Raw genomic sequence first — 6,923 nt, forward strand, 5'->3', positions numbered from 1 at the left:
AGATGTCATTCTTATTTGACTAGGAATAATTTGTTTTGCCTCTAATAACATTCAGCAGGGGAGATCATGAACAATCTATTAATGTATGAATTAGGGCTGGGTGATATAGCCCAAAATATGATCATGATATTCTTTTTCATATCGTTCGATATCGATATTTATCGTGAAATACATTCACATTTGCACATTGCACATTTTTCACATTTCCAATTTGGCAGAAGAAAATCCTAAACAGTCAAAATAGTCTACAGAAAACTGCATTGGGTGCCCAGGGACAGCCAAACCTGTGGTGTCTGAGGGATCTTCTACCAAAATATAAAAATATTTTATAGAGTTTATCAATTGAGTTAAGTTTGATATGAATGTTAAAAGATCATTTTTCATCATCAGTTTGTTTTGAAGCATAATGTCAGCATATCATTGTTTCATTCAATTTATTTTTATATTTTGTTACATTCAGATACCCAAGTATGGGAGCATAGAAGCACTTGTGACTGAGGAATGATACTGTATGGGGGTTCAGGTGTATCCCCTGAGAGAACATTTAGAAAATGTAAAAGTCTCAATGGAAATTTTTATATTTTCTTTAAAGTGAGAAAGACTGGGCTACAAACTAGGCTAGGTAATTTTATTCCCTTTTTTTAAATTTTTTTTTATTTATCCCCTTTTCTCCCAATTTGGAATGCCCAATTCCCACTACTTAGTAGGCCCCCGTGGTGGCGTGGTTACTCACCTCAATCCGGGTGGTGGAGGAAAAGTCTCAGTTGCCTCTGCTTCTGAGACAGTCAATCTGCACATCTTATCATGTGGCTCGCTGACTCACAGCATGGGAGGATCATGCTACTCTCCGCGATCCATGCACAACTTACCACGTGCCCCAACGAGAGCAAGAACCCCTAATCACGACCACGAGGAGGTTACCCCATGTGACTGTGCCCCAACGAGAGCAAGAACCCCTAATCGCGACCACGAGGAGGTTACCCCATGTGACTCTACCCTCCCTAGCAACTGGGCCAATTTGGTTGCTTAGGAGACCTGGCTGGAGTCACTCAGCATGCCCTGGATTTGAACTCGTGACTCCAGGGGTGGTAGTCAGTGGCAATACTCGTTGAGCTACCCAGGCCCCCTTTATTCTCTTTTCTTATCATCCATGCCAGAGATGATAACATCTAATTAATTTCACAAAATTAGAACTCTAGAACAATAGAAATCTATTTGTTTTTTATCAAAGGCTTGTAACATGCTGATTAATAACGTTAGTTAATTTAGAAGATAAAAACGTTATGGTCTAAAGGCGCTCTGGAACCACGTTCACTTATGCGGCGCCTCATGTCTACTCACATGCGGGGAAAAGAGGCAAGGCGTGCAGAGCGGGACAGGACATAAATGAAGAGTGTTCTTTGCTATAGTAAAATATTCAAGAATACAGCGCAGAAAGATCAGATCCAGTGTACACAGCACTGTTGTTATGTTGCATTGCTCACTAGAGAGGATAAGAGGTTGCAACCGTCGTCATGATGTCTTGCAGTCCAGATGGAATCAATCCGGGGTCCGGACCTGGAGTCAGACCACGGTGACTACTGTGGTCTTATCGTTAGCAAGGCAACTATTGTTATCAACTTCATACAGTCTGAGAAAGCTGAAATGTTTGTGTTTTTAGCAACACGCACTTGATCGTCTAGATGTAGAACACAGGTTAAATATTGAAAATGACTCAAAAGCTTATCATCGGTATCGAGGATTTTTTTGATCGAGATAAATATCGAGATCGTTTTATCACCCAGCCCTAGTATGAATGAAACTCACAATGCTGACAATTTCTGGTACGTCGTCCAATCTGTCCCGCTAAAAATTAGCATTCTGCAGGGTAGTGTTATAAACTGCAGCAAGGCTCAATCATATCAATGAACAATCTTCCAATGTATCAATCAAACTCGCTCAGAATGCCGTCAATTTCTGAAGCAGTTTTTCACGCATCATTGTTTTATGATATCCATGTGGTTACAGACAAATGGTATAGAACAGTAAATCGATGACAACAACAATTCCTCCATATTTTCTGCACTCTGCTACATTATCTCACAGGAGACAGATGACGTGAGCTCCACTGTCTTCTCTCATTGGTAGTTGGTGTGTGATATCGCTCTGCATTTGCATAAAGTTCAACTTTTTTCAACTTTGTTGCGTCTCTTGACACGGCCACATCCTGTAACCAACGGTCACTGTTGCTTGTGTCACCGGAAGTCGCCAGCTCTTATTGAAAATAAATGAATGGTCTCCTGTCGCATCCAGTGACAAAATCGAGAAGTGTCCTACAAGACTACTACAAGACACGCCCACTACAAGGCTCGCCTACTACAAGTTAAGCCCCCTTCAAATAAAGGGAGAAATGCTAAAGTCTTGCAACAGCTGGATTTCACATTCATACACTGTGTTTGTTGTGTTAATTTGAGGCCCACAGCAACCCCACAACTAGTACACCTATCCCTACCCCTAAACCTAACCACCAAACATTAAGAAATAAAAAGTTAGTAAAATTATTACATATACCGCAAGTTAAAAGTTCTATTATATACAATCATACCGCCGTATCAGTAGGTGGCGACAGTGAGGAGAAATGTGATGAAAATAAAGAGAAGAAGCTAGCAGTAAGCTAATAGGCTAACCGAATAGGCTAACCAGAAAACAGAACAGAAAAAATGTTTGATGTCGCAATTTATATCTTCTGTTTAATAATATAATATATAAATATAATTTAAAAGTTATTCTTTGTCAATTTTACCCAGTTAAGACAATATGAATCATACCGTGATTAAATAGGATTTCAAAAGTTATTTTAGCCAATAGAATCACTTTATGATCCAATGGGAGCGTTACTTGGAGTGGGCATGTTATGTAGTAGGTGTTCCTTGTCGTCTTGCGGGACGCAGACAGATACACTTGACAAAATCACTGACAATGTGAACTAGTGATGGGTCGTTCATGAACGATTCGTTCATTTTGAATGAATCTTTTATGTGACTCAGAAGAACGAGTAGTCTCAGAGAGTGATTCGTTCATTTTGTGTTGGCCGCGCATGTGCATTGTGCAACCTCCGTTCGTTTGTTATGTGAAAACTGCATAGGCGCTGTACAGGAAACAGAAATTATTAGTTCACCTCTCGACTCTTTTGGTCAGAGTTGTTAATTCTTTTGTCACTTGACAGCCGTATACGCTATGCAGTGACAAAAGAACGAACGACTCCGACAAGAAGATTCCAGAGGTGAACTAATAATTTCTGTTTCTCATCATTTGTCCTTGGCTGCATTATCAGTATTTCCTTATTGGGACTATAATCAAAGTTTGCGTAAGTAGACGTGTTGGGGGGGATTTGGCTATTGAAAATGTAACATTTTAATTTAATTCTGCTCAAATGAACGAAATGAACTAAATGACTTAAAGATTCGTTCATTTTCCTGAACGAGACTCAAAGGTTCAAGTCAGTAAAATGATCCGATCTTCCCATCACTAATGTGAACGGGGCTAAAACTTTTTTTTTATTTATCCAGCAGTGACAAGCGATGAGCCAACAGTACATTTTATTGATAGTTTGGTTTCTATTGCTGTAGTGTCATGCTGGGTAGCTTCGCCCATTGTGAATTCTCATTGGTCCAAAACCGTACAATCTTCAGAACTATACATTAAACATCACATGCATTCTGCTTAGCTGTGATTGTGCAGCGTCGCACAGCATTTTCAAATTCACTGTGAAAAGACAAATTGCTTGATGCTGGAATCTTGTCGCATCACATCTGGTTAGGACACAGTGTTAGCTGTGTCACTGATTGGAAATCAGTTTGTAAGACTAGCACTGTTCTCAGCAGTGCTGTAGACGGTGTCAGACAGAGGTTAGGAAGCTGCTCTGTTGATGTTAATTGTGACAGACTGGGTGAGATGTTTCTCATCTGGCAGTTAAGCTGTTGTTTGTGACCCACAAACACCAGGGTTTGTGTAATAAAACCGTACCACAGCTAACTGCTGATCCTGAATCAGGTTCATGGTCTGTATTAAAATGCTGAAGTAAAAAAAAAAAGTTGATTTACCATTATAAGCCATATCATTTATTTAAGGGAATCAAGGTTTGGTTATATACTGTAACTGTAAGTCAAGTGATGTACAGATGCTTTGTGAAACGGTTTGGACAAATCCTTATATAGAATCGGTTGAAAAGTACGATTTGTTCTCAAATAACAAATCACTTCTGAGCAAGCCTGCTTTCCCCTAAATTGTCACTGGCAAAAACAGCTCTTGCAGTTTTCTTTATTCACACATGGAAATCATGCAAAACCAGTTGTTTTACATCTGCTCATTATTTAGCAAGCTATTTTCTACAGAGCCCATTCCATTTTTTGCTCACAGGTATTAAAGAAATTACTTTCTATTTTGGGTATAAAAAACAAAACAAAAACAAAAAAACATATAAAATCCATTTTCACAATTTAACATTTTAAACTGGGGAGTAACTGACATAGAAATGTGGTAGTCCTTTTTTCGACATTATCACTGGAGGACAATGTATTGTTGTAAACAGCATCAATAGGGTAACAACTTAGTAAACCTGACTCATTCGAGTCTATTTATAAGAGTTTGACATTGATATGGATCTTCGGGTTGTTTTGAGTTATTTTTATTGTAAAATATCTCATTAAAAACAACAAACAGCCCTACATTGGCTCCGCTGGCTCCCGTGAATGTCTGGTTGTGATCTTCACATAAAAAAATTTAATAACAATAAGGAGACCAAACAATAATTCTGAATAGAAGCTAGGTTAAAAATAGTCTCCTCAATACATGCAAACGTTCCCTGTTGTTATGAAACATTTATGAGTGGTGCTTCTCATTTATAAATTCCTGAAAAACTGATGTGTGAGTGGAGTGTTTGGAACCGCAGCGGCGTGCAACCTGTGTCCAGCATATAAATCCCTGTTGTATCCTAGCTATCATACAGAGCCTGTGGATTTTGAATTTGTCCACCATTATTTACACAACATACACATTAGGTCCAAGATGTAGTCCCCCAGGATAGCAGCTCTTTTTTGGCCGCAAGCGTTCCATTTTTGCTGTGTGCCATCTTTTGACACGTGTTTTGTGTAAAAATGTAAGGCTGCGAAAGACTTGTTACTAAAGAAAATGGGCCAGAGACCTGAAAACTGGGCCACAGTGTTTTATAAAAAGCTCAGACTTGATGGTCAGATAACGTTACATTTAACACATGAAGGTGATTTAAGTGTGAGGGACATTCAGCTATTTACATTCTCTCATCTTCTACAGTGAGTGGCATTGAAAATGATTAAATGAATGGGCAGCTGTGTGAATACACCACCAGTTATGATGGGTAAACTTTCTAGAATGTTCATCTACATTGAACCAAATCTGTGGGAATAATCTTCTGCCACTAACAAAATAACACTCCCAAGGTAATGTCATAAATTTTGGAAATGTACCATGGTATAACCATTGCATAGTTTGAAGTAGCCTACCTTGGAGTACTATGTAAATACCATTGGTCATTCAGTATTATGGATAAAAATTACAATAAGATGTAACAAAGAGATATTGCAGTGTTAGTCTTCTCTTGAAACTGGACTATGATATTTTGATTTTCAGGTGTAGCCACTGCCTCTCTCACTCTGACGGGTGGTAAGTAGATCACATACTAATAAAAGGAAATTTCCCATGAGCCTCTTGGCTCAAGTGAGGAACAACAAAACAGGAAATAATTAAACTGCCTTCCTTGAAAAAGCAATGTACAGGATGAATGAAAACATCAAGTCATCAACATCAACTCATGCGAGATGAAAAATTATATTCAAGTCATGCAAAATGTATTTGATGTCCAGAGTATTGCGTTGTTCCTCTTATGTTTTGTTAAGACATTACCTAACATCTACACATCCATGTGCCCTCTGGCTTGTAAAAAGTATGGTGAATTCCAAGAATGTTGGAAATTTTTATTTATTTATATATATTTATGTTATGCTAATAGAGTGTCTTTTTCACTATATTAAAGTTTGCATACATAGTAACACTGTTTTGAACCCTATTATTCCACCCCACCGCAAACCCCCCTGGCGAAAAAAAAAAAAGGTGTCCTCCTTTTTGGAAAACCAGAATATGGTCACCCTAGTTTACATTCTGAATTCATGATGACGCTAATACGCTAACACGCTTTACGTGGCCATAATATGCGCCAATTACACTGTTATTGTAATTTATTATGACACTGATACTACTGCAAATATTGGTGTATAAAAGAGTGTTAATGGGAAGAATACAGACAAAATAATGATGATACTGTGGGCAGATGGCTTCCACTGCAAAAGGCACAAGAGTGAAGCAGCATATAAAACAAAAGAGTGAATGGGAGTATTTGAGTAGATATTATTCTTTTTTTGTAGACTAATTAAACAAAAACAAAAATTAATGACATGTTCTTGGAAAATGTCTCTACGTGAAAGATCGTATAGATGTAGGTAAATTTGCACCATCTTGCTAATAACTGCACACTGGTGTGTTCATTTTGGCTGATCATAACTGACTGAATGCCATGAGCAGGAATTAGCTGCCAATGACATGGACCAATGACAGTAAGAAGGTGTTTAGCAACCTAAAATTTCACGCAGGTGAGCTGTTATGAACCACCGAATCAAACTCAAAAATGTTTTGGCCAGATTTTGTTCTAAATGACATCACACCCGTTCGTTCTTCGATTTTGTATAAAGTATATCGGGGCCTTTATTGTGTACATATGTGTTGTTACTCTCTACTTACATTTAGGGTGGGTGACTAGATGGTAACCCTTCTCCATGCGAAAAGAGATTCTTTCAAGATTAACGTGATTATTCATACAATGTTTATTTGGAGTTTTACAGCAATCCTAACAT

Source organism: Myxocyprinus asiaticus, chromosome 14 (genome assembly GCF_019703515.2).
Source record: "Myxocyprinus asiaticus isolate MX2 ecotype Aquarium Trade chromosome 14, UBuf_Myxa_2, whole genome shotgun sequence".
Classification (NCBI taxonomy): Eukaryota; Metazoa; Chordata; class Actinopteri; order Cypriniformes; family Catostomidae; genus Myxocyprinus; species Myxocyprinus asiaticus.